General features: G+C 43.6%; 1 protein-coding gene across 2 annotated transcripts in view; it reads left to right on the plus strand.

Moving 5' to 3' along the window:
- Nucleotides 1–12744, plus strand: part of DISC1 (DISC1 scaffold protein) — a 413164-nt gene that overhangs the window by 214244 nt on the left and 186176 nt on the right. The window lies entirely within an intron of this gene.

Below are 12744 nucleotides of genomic sequence, written 5' to 3' on the forward strand. Positions count from 1 at the left end.
CTGAGGCTGCAGCTGTGGGAGTCATAGGACTTGGTGATGGATGGTGGCCGGGTGGGAAGAGGGCTGCACGGGATGACCTTGTAGACTGTCTCCAGCTTTTCGTGGAGAGGAGCTGGGTCTGTAACAGCTCCTGCTCCTCTCTCCACAGATAATACCAGTGCAGGGCATTAAGTCAAAGGTCCTTTTCCATGGACCACGTGGCATCACTGTAAATTGCTATGACGGGTTTACGAAGGCACCGCCTTGCTGGTTGCCACCGTTGGATATCAGATTCCCCACCACCCCAACCACATCTTCCTATGGTTTTTGCTGTGGGTTTCTTTCCTCCATCTTTCAGATATTCCCACACCCTCATCCACCCAAGTGCACACTCCCTGTCTCTCTTCTGGGTATCACCCGGACAATCCTTTGACCTGCTAAATTTCCCGTGGTCTCCGCATGCTCTGGATACCTTATATGATGCACTCCCACACCTCTCCAGGACCAGCTCCTCTGAGGTCTCTGTGAGGATGCCCTCCAGCAGCAGAACCCACCGACTTACCTCTCTGTATACTCTGTGTCCTCCTTGACCTTGTATTTCTATCCCTTGACTTTTTCTTCTGGCCCTGCCTGGAGCTTGGCTTGATACTTGGAAAGGGATCATTGTCCCCACCCACCTCCAATGTTCCATGATTATTCATTCCATTTTGCCATGTTTAATGGAATATTTAACAGCATCTATGAAGAAGGTTGAAGACTATAAATAAACGCTCTCTTTGGTATTGAAAGGGTTTTATACAATATAAAATTTAGAGCACATTTTCCTCAGGAGCCCTGACATTAATATTCATCATGAGCCCCAAAGAAGAAGCTATTATATTTTAGCATAATGAAGTTTACCATATGTTTCAAAGTCACTTGCAATTGTGCTTCTCATCATGACAATTAGAAAGGTCATCTTGTCTTGCCAGGCTGTGTTAGATACATCACCAGCTCATGGCTGTCAGTGTGTGCACATACATACGGGGAAGATAAGATGCTTCTTATAAAAAAGCATTGCTGTTTTCATCTAATTGCAAACACTAAACATGCCTGTTGTTTGGCCTCAGATGATATGTGGACACAGAGATGGAAACATCTAAAGCAAATCCCCTTTTGTGCTCTCTGTGACTAAAGTATATGAGGTTAATTTTCCTTCCTTGAAGCATGATGGTGATGAGGCCTCTCAAACCTTGGGTAGACGAATTTGACAGCAAGACAATAGTTTGTTTCTTAAAAATGGACTTTTTTGCCTTTCTTAACAGTATGGCAACAATATTATATTTAATTCTCCATGTATGAACTTGGATGACAGGATGAGGAGAAGGAGAGAGGTGGTGATGAGGCTTCTTATGGAGCTTGTGGAGGAACAAACATACATTAGAATTAAAGCAGGTAATTCTTAGGAACCTGAGAATGCAATTGGAGGAATTGGTCACAGGAGCTGATGCTGGAAAAATGGTCCTTCACCATTGTCTACTAATATTATTGCTGTTGATTTAGCTGAGGCTTGGCCTAAGGTCATATCCCTTCCAGACAGCAGAGCCTGGCACGAGCCAAGTCTGTTTCCCTCGTCAGGCCCACGGGATTGAGTCAATTCCTAGGCAGGTTGATAAGAAGTCCAGGGATCTAAAAGGAGAGAGGGGTCTGGAATTCTCAAGGAGGAGGAAAGGCCAAACTTTTTTTTTCCCCTCTACATTCCTTAGTCTTAGTCACATAAAACGTTTTTATCTTTAAGTCTTGAACTAATGGTTACACAACAAACAACTCAGTTCAAACTCTGTACTAAGGAGTATATAACAACAATGTATCCTGCTTGAGGACAGTTTCTCCTTCCTGAAAACCTTCTGGCTAATCCTGTCATCTTAAAATGTAAATTATGGGAGTGGGTCTAGTAAGATCTTTACAACCTCCAGACATTCTTTTGATTCATTGTAATAACTAATTAAAAAGTATATAACTCCCTTGCTAACACTAGCGAAGGGAGCACTCTTTCTGCCCCCTTCTGATGTCTATGTCAGAAGCTTTCTCTATCCGTTTTATACTTAAATAAAACTTTATTACACAAAAGCTCTGAGCAATCAAGCCTCATCTCTGGCTTGATTCTTCTCCTCCGGAGGCCAAGAATCCCAGCGTCTCTTGTGGTTCAGCAACAACCTTTCAGGATTGCACCCTGGCCCTCAAGGAGGTGGCGAGGGGCAGAAGCCACATTTCTTGGCCTAAGAGTCAGGCTGCACACTAGCTATCCAGCTGATGGTCAGTGTTTGTTGCATTGTGCATCCTGCTGGTTCAAATTTTACAAATGGGAGAAAGTTTGAAATGTTTTTGTAAGTGCTTAGTCTCAGAGAGGGATTGGCTACTTACTGTTTCATCCCCAACTTCTTAACTTACACTGTTGGCTAAGTTCAGTTTGGCTTATTTTCAAGGAACTGCAACTTCCCTAGAGGGAGTTTATGGTGACACCTTGAAAATCTTGTTCATCTGTTGGTCAGTTCACAGGTTTCTCTTAGGCCCCTTAAATATCATTCAGGTTGTAATCCAAGACAGCTACATGGCTGAGTAGAGCTGGTAATTTACCAACATAGTCAACTATAGAACGGAGGCTGGGGAGATAACTCCTAAGAGAAAAAAAAGCAAAGTATTAAATAAAGAGGAACAGAAAAAAAAAAAAAAAGATGAAGTTGAAGAAGATGAAGAAGAACTCTTTGCAGATTTTAGTTTTTTGTTTAAACATCTGTTTTCCCAGCCTCTGTGGCAGCTCTTTGAGGTCATCAGTCCTCCCCACTCACACACACCACCCCCAGGTCTATGCTCTATGTATAGAATAGGGGTTTAGTGAAGCCTGGATAAATTAGATGGATGCTGAATTTGAGAACTGAATGGAATTTGTGATGTGAGGTATTTCAAAGTAGCATTCACCAGACATTCCTATATTCAGCATCATTCTTGTGCCAACTCCTGTGTAGCTACTTCTGGAGGTGTTATAGGAATTATTCCTCATGAATCCTATGAAGTCTGTATTCTTTCTCCCATGTGACAAAGCTGAGGCCATGCACGATGAACTGACTTTCTGAGTATGGGTCCTGGCAGAGTTGGGGCTGTGTGGATGCACATGCAAATTCAAGTTATAAAGTGGGACATGAGATGGGGTAGCTATTTAACTTCTGTGACCCTCATTCTCTGCCTCGTTTACTCATGTAACCAGCAGCAGATCCAGGTCTTAATGGGCCCTAAAACATACAATTTGTAGGTTGGTCTTATTTAAGAAAAACTTGCTCAGTCATGTCTGACTCTTTGAGACTCCATGGACTGTACAGTCCCTGTAATTCTCCAGGCAATAATACTAGAGTAGGTAGCCTTTCCTTTCTCCAGGGGATCTTCCCAACCCAGGGAGCAAACCCAGGTCTCCTGCACTGCAGGCAGATTTTTTACTGGCTGAGCCACAAGGGAAGCTAAGAAAAATCATATACATAAAATTATGACTCAAAATTAGTTGCAGAGCTTAGAGGGGACCCACTGAAGGTGAGGAGCCCAGAGTTGTATGTATCATTCAATTCATGGAAAATTTGCCCTTGTTTTCAATTAATTTTTTGTAGCAGCCACTGACAGTCCAGCCCTCGGAGATGGGAAAACTCTGGGAGATACCAGCAGAAGAGAGATAATTGCAGTAAAGTGTGAGAGATGCTCTGATGGAGAAGCACAGGGTGCCAGGGAAAGAATTTCGGAATAAATGATACCTGAGGTGTGACTTAGGACATGGAAAAGCTGAAACAGAAAAGTACGGGAAGCACCTTTGGGGCTGGAGAAAGCTGGGCTTGAAGTGAGAAAGAACGCTCTTCATTTAGCAGCTGTAAGAAGTTCAGTGGGCTTCCAGGTGGTGCTAGTGGTAAAGAACCCACCTGCTAATGAAGGAGACATAGAGATGCTGGTTCAATCCCTGGGTCAGGAAGATCCCCTGGAGGAGGGCATGGCAACCCACTCCAGTAATCTTGCCTGGAGAATCCCATGGACAGAGGAGCCTGGCGGGCGGGCTACAGTCCATGGGGTCACAAAGAGTCAGACTGAACTGAAGTGACTTAGCACACAAGTGACACACACGTGCACACAAGAAGTTCAGTGTGGCCGATTTCTTCGTGGGATGGGGCAGGGGGAGCTTAAGCTCCAGAGTTAGGCAGGCCAGTCGGGCTTGCATACTAATTAAGGAGCTTGGACATTATCATAAGTGCAAGATATCGTATCTTTTTCATTATAAGTGACATGTATGTCCTGTAGGACTTTCAACAGGTTCCTTAACCTCTCTAGACCTTCGGTTATCATGTCTGAGGAATGTAGGTATCAACAGGTATTATTTGTTGAGCTCCTTATACATGTTGGGCTTCTCTGGTGGTTCAGATGATAAAGAATTTGCCTGCAATGCAGGAGACCTAGCTTCGATCCCTGCGTGGAGAAGATCTCCTGGAGAAGGGAAAGGCTGCGTGTTACTCATCACAACAGTCCTCCAATGTGGAATCATTATCCTGATTTTACAGAAGAGGAAACTTCTGCTCAGAGAGGTTGAACAACATGCCCAGTTTGCCCAGGTCAGGATCCAACAGGGTTCTGAAGATGCCTGTGTGTGTGTGTGTGTGTGTGTGTGTGTGTGTGTGTGTGTGTGTGTGGTGTCACTGTGCTCGTCAAGTAATCATTTAGGTTCTATGCAGGTATGTGATTTTAAATTAAAGACAAAGATTGTAGACAACTGTCAACTTGTAAGAAAGCTCAGATGCTTTTTTGATCCCCAGTATCATCTTTGTCTTTTTACCACCATAGCCCTTGATCTTGTACTAATTTTGTGCTCTTGTGGGCACATGCCCAGTTTTCTCCTGTAGGTTGCAGACTATTAAGATCAGGGACTGGGTTTTGCTTCCCATTGTATTCCTTCCAGTACTCAATCATTATTTTTTTGGTGTGGCTTGAGCTGAGTAGGATTTGGGAAGCATGGGGCAGGACCTAAAAGAGCTTCCCCAGCTCTCTCAGTCACTAAGTCATGTCTCACTCTTTTGTGACTCCATGGACTGTAGACTACCAGGATTCTCTGTCCATGGGATTTTCCAGGCAAGAATACTGGAGTGGGTTGTCACTTCCTGCTCCAGGGGATCTTCCCAGCCCAGGGATGGAACCCATGTCTCCTGCATTGGCAGGCAGATCCTTTGCCACTGAGCCACCAGGGAAGTCTCCCCAGCACTCACTATGGTGTAAAAATATCATCAAACCTGGGGATGCTCGAGGTTTCTCTGTCTTGATCAATTTTGATTTATGATATTTTTCAGTGAAAGAGAAATTGCCTGCTGGAGGGCCAGACTCAACATGGAGAGGGCTGGGGTGGTTTGCTAATAATAGGAGTTGGCCAGGACTGGGTTGGTGCATGCTCTGTGCTCTGGGCAGGGCACAGAGGGAGGCAGGAGGGATTCAGGAACAACCGTCAGCTGTGTTTGTTCTGTCCCTGCTGGCATCTTGGATGGCTAAGTCAGGACAGAGTGGGCATAAAGTGTGATCCTGTGGCTGAAAGCCCTTAGGGAGTGAGGGATGACAGCAAACTTTGCCATCAAGTAAATCTGCTGCCTCTTGAAAGACTTGCCTGTTTGTGAAATGATGTCTCAAACAAGTTTGGGCTTGAGTTGTTTAAAATTCCAGCAAACCAGAAATGTCTCTCATGTGTCTTTGGGATGATGAAAGTCTTCCAGAGTTGTACAGAGCACGAAATAGACTCTCTCCTTTGATCCTGACAGGGGATATTCTGAATTAACTATGTGGACAGTTACAGGTTGAAAAAAAAAATCAATGCTAGAGACATTAGTACTAGATGAATGGTAAGTGCATTGTCACTCTATTAACAAATACACTAAGGGAAAAAAGAGTTTTCTCTGTCTTTTATGAAGTTGCAAAAGCGTAATATATCAGAATTGTTTGGAAAATGCCCAAAGTAGGGACTGTTTTATGGGAGCATGTTTGGTTTACTTTTTATCTTGAATTGTTCTGATATTCTTTCCTTTTAGGAAGCTTTGAGGCCCCGGCATTTTGCTCTGTTTCAGCCAGTCATCAGTAAGAGTGGGAGCCACAAATAGCTCATTGTTTTAACTTTAAATTTCCCTGGGCTGTCGCTTAGTCATCTCAGGCACTCTTAAAGGGAGACTGGCATCAGGAGTGTGTGAAGGTCAGAGCAAGGGCAACAATGTGCCTGGGAGCACGTGTCTGGTGAGGTCTGAGTCTGGTAAAGCCCCTGACTTTCCATAGAGTAAGACTTTCCTCTTCTACAGCTTCTGTACATTTTAATACCTACATTTAAACACATACATTTAGTACTTGTTGCTGTAAATATCCTTACATGTTTGTGGTATTTTGGATTACAAGAGCCTCTGAGTGCATTTTCAAGCTGAATTTGTCTGTGAGAGGTTTAAGTGCAGAAGAACTCACTTGTATATTGGTGGTATCTACCTTTAGGTAGATCACTTCTTTCTCTCAACATTCTATCCTTTTGAGAAACTGTGAGCGCAGAGATGACTCCCCTGACCAACTGAGCTCCTATCACAGGAAGCAGAGCTGGGACAAGGTATCGGCTGTAAGACCTGGTGTAAAACGGAGGCAGCCCTGAGCAGCAGCAACAGAATGGAGCCCCTCGCAGGCCAGACCAGACGGGTGGACCTTCGCACAAGTTCAAAGTGGGTGGGAACATGACCATTCTATGCTTCCAGTGCAATTGCAACCTGAAAGGAGAGGAGAATTCCCCCAGCACAGTTATGTCTGTTGTATAGGATTTTAACGACCTGGGGATGAAGGAGCTGATGGAAGAACAGGGCAGTAAAGACGGGAGGAGTGGGAATGCAGGTTAGTGGTGGGAGGGCAGCACATGCCCCTTCAGACCATCGTCTGAGAAGAGTGGAGTCCCCTAGTCTTCTGAGCCCCTATTTTACCAAAGGCTTATAATATAAAATCGGAATGTTGTATTTGAAGAGGGCGAGGCAAAATATCAACCTGGGAGAAGACTGAATAAGAGCGTCTTTGGTGGGTAAGTGAAGGGATCAGCAGGGGCTGACATGTTCTCCTTATGGAAAAAGGTGCTCCGCGGGAGGCCTCTCCTCCAAGGGGCGTGCCTGCCTGGGACTCTTGTGGGTACGGTAGTAGTGGTACCGTCAGGATGATGGTTGTAATGAATTTGAGTCAGGTCTAGCGAGGTGGATGAATCTGGAGTTTGTCATACATAGTGAAGTAAGTCAGAAAGAGGAAAACAAATATCGTATATTAACACGTATATATGGGATCTAGAAAAATGGTACTGATGAACCTATTTGTAGGGCAGTAATAGAGGCACGAATATAGAGAATAGACTTCTGGACACAGTGTAGAGGGGAGGAAAGGTTGGGATGAACTGAGAGAGTAACACTGACATATGTACACTACCATGTATTAAACAGACAGCTAGTAGGAAGCTGCTATATAGCACAAGGAGCTCAGCTCAGTCCTCTGTGATGATCTAGAGGGGTGTGGTAGGGGTGGGAGGAAGGCTCAAGAGGGAGGGGATATATGTATACTTATAGCTGATTCACGTTGTTGTACAGCAGAAACTAACAATGCTGTAAAGCAATTATCCTCCAATTAAAGTTAAAAAAGAGAAAGGTTCAGTGACAGCTTAAGATCAGACAGCTAGTAAGTGATGGAACCTCCAAAACAGGACTGACAAAAAATTCAAAATTTTTTTAGCTCTTGTACAATGGTCTAGGGCTATCTTATGTTGCAATGTTTGAAGGTTGCTTTTAGAATTGATCTGGAGAAGGCAATGGCACCCCATTCCAGTACTTTTGCCTGGAAAGTCCCATGGATGAAGGAGTCTGGTGGGCCATAGTCCATGGGGTCGCTAGCATCGGACACGACTGGGCAACTTCACTTTCACTTTCACTTTTCACTTTCATGCGCTGGAGAAGGAAATGGCAACCCACTCCAGTGTTTAGAATTGATCACTTCTTCAATCACTCTGAATCTTTATCTCGGAGCTTTATTCATCTCGGGTTTTGGATTTGGAAGGCTCTAAAAGCTATGGACTGGTGTCTCGTTTTCTTTGAATAAGTAAAGAAAGTATGAGACCTATGAGGTAAGAACACAGCAAGGGTTTGAAGGATATAAACACAGTTGCTTTTATATGCGTCTTCCATATACACAGCAGCTTTAACCAAAAAAAAGTCAGTATCATGATTAGTTTTTCTAATTTTTTGTAAGCATTTGAATGCTGATGTTGGGAGAAGCTACAATGTATGCGCCTGATCTTGTTAAATCAGGGGTTGGTTTGGCAGGAGCGGCTGCTTCTTCTATGTCCTCAGCTTCCAAGTTAACTCAGTCATATTAGTTATTCAGTTTAGACTTGCTCTCTGCCTAATGTGGCACTACCGCCATGGGCTGCGTCAGCCTGACCAACAGCTTGGTCATAATGAGGACAGCCAGCAATTCCCTTCCCATATGGGGTGAAGTCAGGAGTGAGGAGGGCTTCCCAGGCCGCACAGTGGTCAAGAACCCGCCTGCCAATGCAGGAGATGTGCGAGATGTGGGTTTGATCCTTGGGTTGGGAAGATCCCCTGGAGTAGGAAATGGCACCCCAGTCCAATATTCTTGCTTGGAAAATCGCATAGACAGAGGAGCCTGACGGACTACAGTCCACGGGGCTGCAAAAAGTTAGACATGACTCAGCATGCGCTTGTGCGCACATGCGCATGCACACACACGCGCACACACACACACAGAGGAGTGAAGATTATCAGGGAGATGCACTTGTCAGATTCTCAATGATAATGAGAAGGAAAAAGTCAGGGTTATTTTTTTTCTGGGGTGAACGGGAAATAGAATTGTAACTAAGTTTCAGTTTCTCCACTGTGCAAATCCCATCTTAAACAACAGGGGATTATGCCAGATAGTTTTGGATTTGGGCCCAATATTTGACCTTAGAGCAACTCTCTAGAAGATCAGACTGCAGTTGAGTGGAGAATGCCCCCTGGACTTGATTTTTAAACAGAACCAGATGAATTCCACTCTACTCTGCTTTTAAGAGCAACACGGCTTGGGGATGCATGAAAACTGTGCCAGACAACTTTGCTGATATTTGCCTTTATCATTCTTTCTGGAAGTGTTTAGACTTCTTTAATAAAATGCTACTGTCCTTGGAAAAGGACTGGAGAGAAACAAAATAATCAAAGCTTGTGACTTTCCTGGCAGGCCAGTGATTCGGACTCGGAGCTTACAAAGCAGAGGGTGTGGGTTTGATCCCAGGTGAGGGGACTAGTATCCCACGTGCCTAGTGGCATGGCCAAAACAAAACAACTCATCTTGAAACATGTATAATATCATATAAGAAATGAATCACCAGTCCAGGTTTGATGCAGGATACAGGATGCTTGGGGGTGGTGCACTGGGATGACCCAGAGGGATGGTATGGGGAGGGAGGTGGGAGGGGGGTTCAGGATTGGGAACACATGTACACCCATGGTGGATTCATGTTGATGTATGACAAAACCAATACAATATTGTAAAGTAATTAGCCTCTGATTAAAATAAATAAATTAAAAAAAATAATAAAAGTAATATCCAACTGATATTGAGAATTAAGAGCAAAAAAAAAAAAAAAAATCAAACCCTACTTAGTCTTGAAATACTTCAGAAATGACAGGGTGGAGAAGAAGCAGAGCAGGTGGGGCTTCTTGTCTTAATGGTGACTGAGTGGTGCTGAGTGTAGGCTGCAGACAGGCTCTAGGCTGGATCCAGGGCCAGGATACAGCTTGGGGTTGGCTCTGCGTCTTCCATGCCTGCAACCCAGAGTTTGTGGTTGTGCTCGAAGCCTGAGGAGCCTAGTGGCCCCGATGGGACTAGAGAGACTACATTGACAGTATAACCTGCTGGCTATTGCAAACGATCGAGGTAAGCGTAGCATCACCGCAGATAAAGAGCCAAGCTGTGGACGGTAGGATGGCAGGCCTGGGGCGACGGTGCCTGACACAAAGACGCAGGACCTCATGGGACAGCATCACCCTGGGGCTGAAACCAGTCCACAGACTAACAAACCTGCAAAATGGGACCAGCTTCTGCATGGCCTTTGTTGATGTGTGAAGCCGGGTTTTAATCCTGATTAACCTCTCACTGGGGTAATTGTAAGTCATGTAACTTCTTTCTCACTGAGCCTCAGATTTCCCACCTATAAAATGGGGGTAAATCCTACTATAGCCATCATGAGGGATAAATAAGGTAACATGTATGACAATATAAAATATAATAAATCTGATAGTACAAAATGTATAAAACTTTTAGTAAAATGCCATAGTTGTAAGATGTGTGTCCAACTCCTGGCAACTCCTAACTAATATTATGTATACTACTCCTATGTGTAATGTAGATGTAATATTACATATGCATACTACATATACTACTACATGTAATTCTCTTATGTAACATATAGAGCAATATATATAAAATTTCTAATCAAATACCTGGCTGCAATTATGAAATATCATGTACCCATCCTTAGCTTTTCATCCTTTTGCAAATCTTTACAGGAGTGCCCTAAATTTGTTATATACTGAAAATGTTCAGCTTTACATCCGAGACTTCAAAGCTCTTTCTATAATTCCATGCATCACATAGTTTATTATTATATACTTGGCAGGAGGTGATATAAGAATCTGAGGAAACTTTTAGATAAGGAAAGAGGTTTATTGAGTAGGTTTTTAAAACGGAGGTAATTGTGGTTTTCGATGTCAATGCAGTTTCCTCCACAAATTATTGAATTTGTAAATGACACTTCTGAAACCTGATACCTTATTCTAGGTTTCATCATTAATTGTACATTATAATATAAAGACTCATATAATAATGTCTTGTGTTTATATAATACCTTTCTGTCTTGTCACCTCACTCACAGTGATAAAATGCAATTAAGCTTGATTTTCATCCAATCTTCCCTCCAAATCTTGAAATTCCACTTTTTTGCCCTCTCTTCGTAAAGCAATAATTCCTCTTGTATTTACAACATACAACTCACACCACACATATTGGAGGGCAGGGACTGGGGAGAGGAATAAAACTGGGGTGTCACTCATATCCTTAAAGCCGAACTCTTGTCTGCTCTCTGTTTCCTAAGTATGGTTGGTTTTGCCAATCATGAGACTATTTTATGGATGATTATTTCCAAAGCGAAGTGCCCTTCCTCCTCCCTTTTCTTCAGCTGATCCATTTTACAGTCAACAACAGTGAGCCTCTAGTTTGGAACTCGATTCAAAGCCTGAAAACCCTGGATACATCTGTCTTCACTGGACGTGTTCACGTGCATATTCTAAAAACGGCTTCTCATCACAGGGTCTGCTTGATAAAATATGCAAATTAAACAGCCACCCTACTGTTGAAATTCAAATCCTAAAACTGCCCTGAGACTGCGAGGGCTTGTGCTGGAGGCCCCCGCACTTACAGCTTTGTTTTTGGCTTGGTGCTCACGCTGACAGCTTCAGAGAACATGAATTCCTACCAATGTTTGTCAAGCTGTGGGAGCCTGAACAGTTCATTAGCTGCTAGAGTTACGGGGTGGGAGATGGGTCACCCAATTTGAAGGCTGACCTTTATGAGCTCTTAGCTGGACTGCATATTTATGTGTCACAGTGTATTGGAATTTAATGAATCTGTGCCCTGAAGGGAGAGGAAGACGGTGGCAAGTCTGGGAGTCTAGGACAGTAAACACCCCATTTCCCTATTCTTTGGGGGTGTCCCCTCTGCTTCTTGGGGTTACTGATTAAATGTGGTAGGTAATGCAGAAGCTGCTTCGAAATCAAATTTGGTCAAACATCTGTGTAGGAATCTGTCCTATTGGGTTTAACACTGAATTTGCTTGTGTATTCTTTAGGCTACTGCAGGGTTGTGCATCGTTTTCCTCCCCTTCTTGCTCAGCTGGATTCTGCTGAGCTCAGGGTAGGACGTCTGGTTGAAGCCCCTGCCCCACACAGACTGTGGGTCCTCATGTGGCCTGGCTGTGGGGAGTCAATCTATTATTGTTATTATTTTGGTTAGAAATTATAGGTTTATTTTTGTATTTTGAAAGAGACAAAAGAGCAAAAATAAAACCAAAACAACCATGCGTGCATGTGTGCGTGCTCAGTTGCTTCAGTTGTGTCCGACTTTGCGACCCTAGGCACTGTAGCCCTCCAGGCTCCTCTGTCCATGGGATTCTCCAGGCAGGAATACTGGAGTGAGTTGCCATGCCCTCCTCCAGGGGATCTTCCTGACCCAGGAATCTAACTGGCATCTCGCCACTCCTGCATTGCAGGTGGATTCTTGCTGCTGAATCACTGGGGAAGACCCCAAAGCAACCATATATATCAATAATTGTGAAATATGTGACTATATATATATATATATATATACACACACACACACACATATATATAATATATATACACACACTCTTATATGTATGTATGAAATTACATGAGGAAAAGAGTAAGATGTTTGAAACCAAGAATGGGCTTGAACAGATTTCTAGTGAAACACAATTACAAGTTTTGCTTCAAGTGTCTAGGCTAGATAGCATGGCCCATGGAGCACAGGGACACTCATCTATTTAACTGATTAAAAAATTTTATATTCAATTTACCTGGATTACTGCCTCTGAACCCACTTTCAGGAAAGGGGAACATGAGGTGTCAGGTCCCCTGGCGTGTGGGGAGG

The sequence above is a fragment of the Bubalus kerabau genome, chromosome 1, assembly GCF_029407905.1.
Source record: "Bubalus kerabau isolate K-KA32 ecotype Philippines breed swamp buffalo chromosome 1, PCC_UOA_SB_1v2, whole genome shotgun sequence".
Classification (NCBI taxonomy): domain Eukaryota; kingdom Metazoa; phylum Chordata; class Mammalia; order Artiodactyla; family Bovidae; genus Bubalus; species Bubalus kerabau.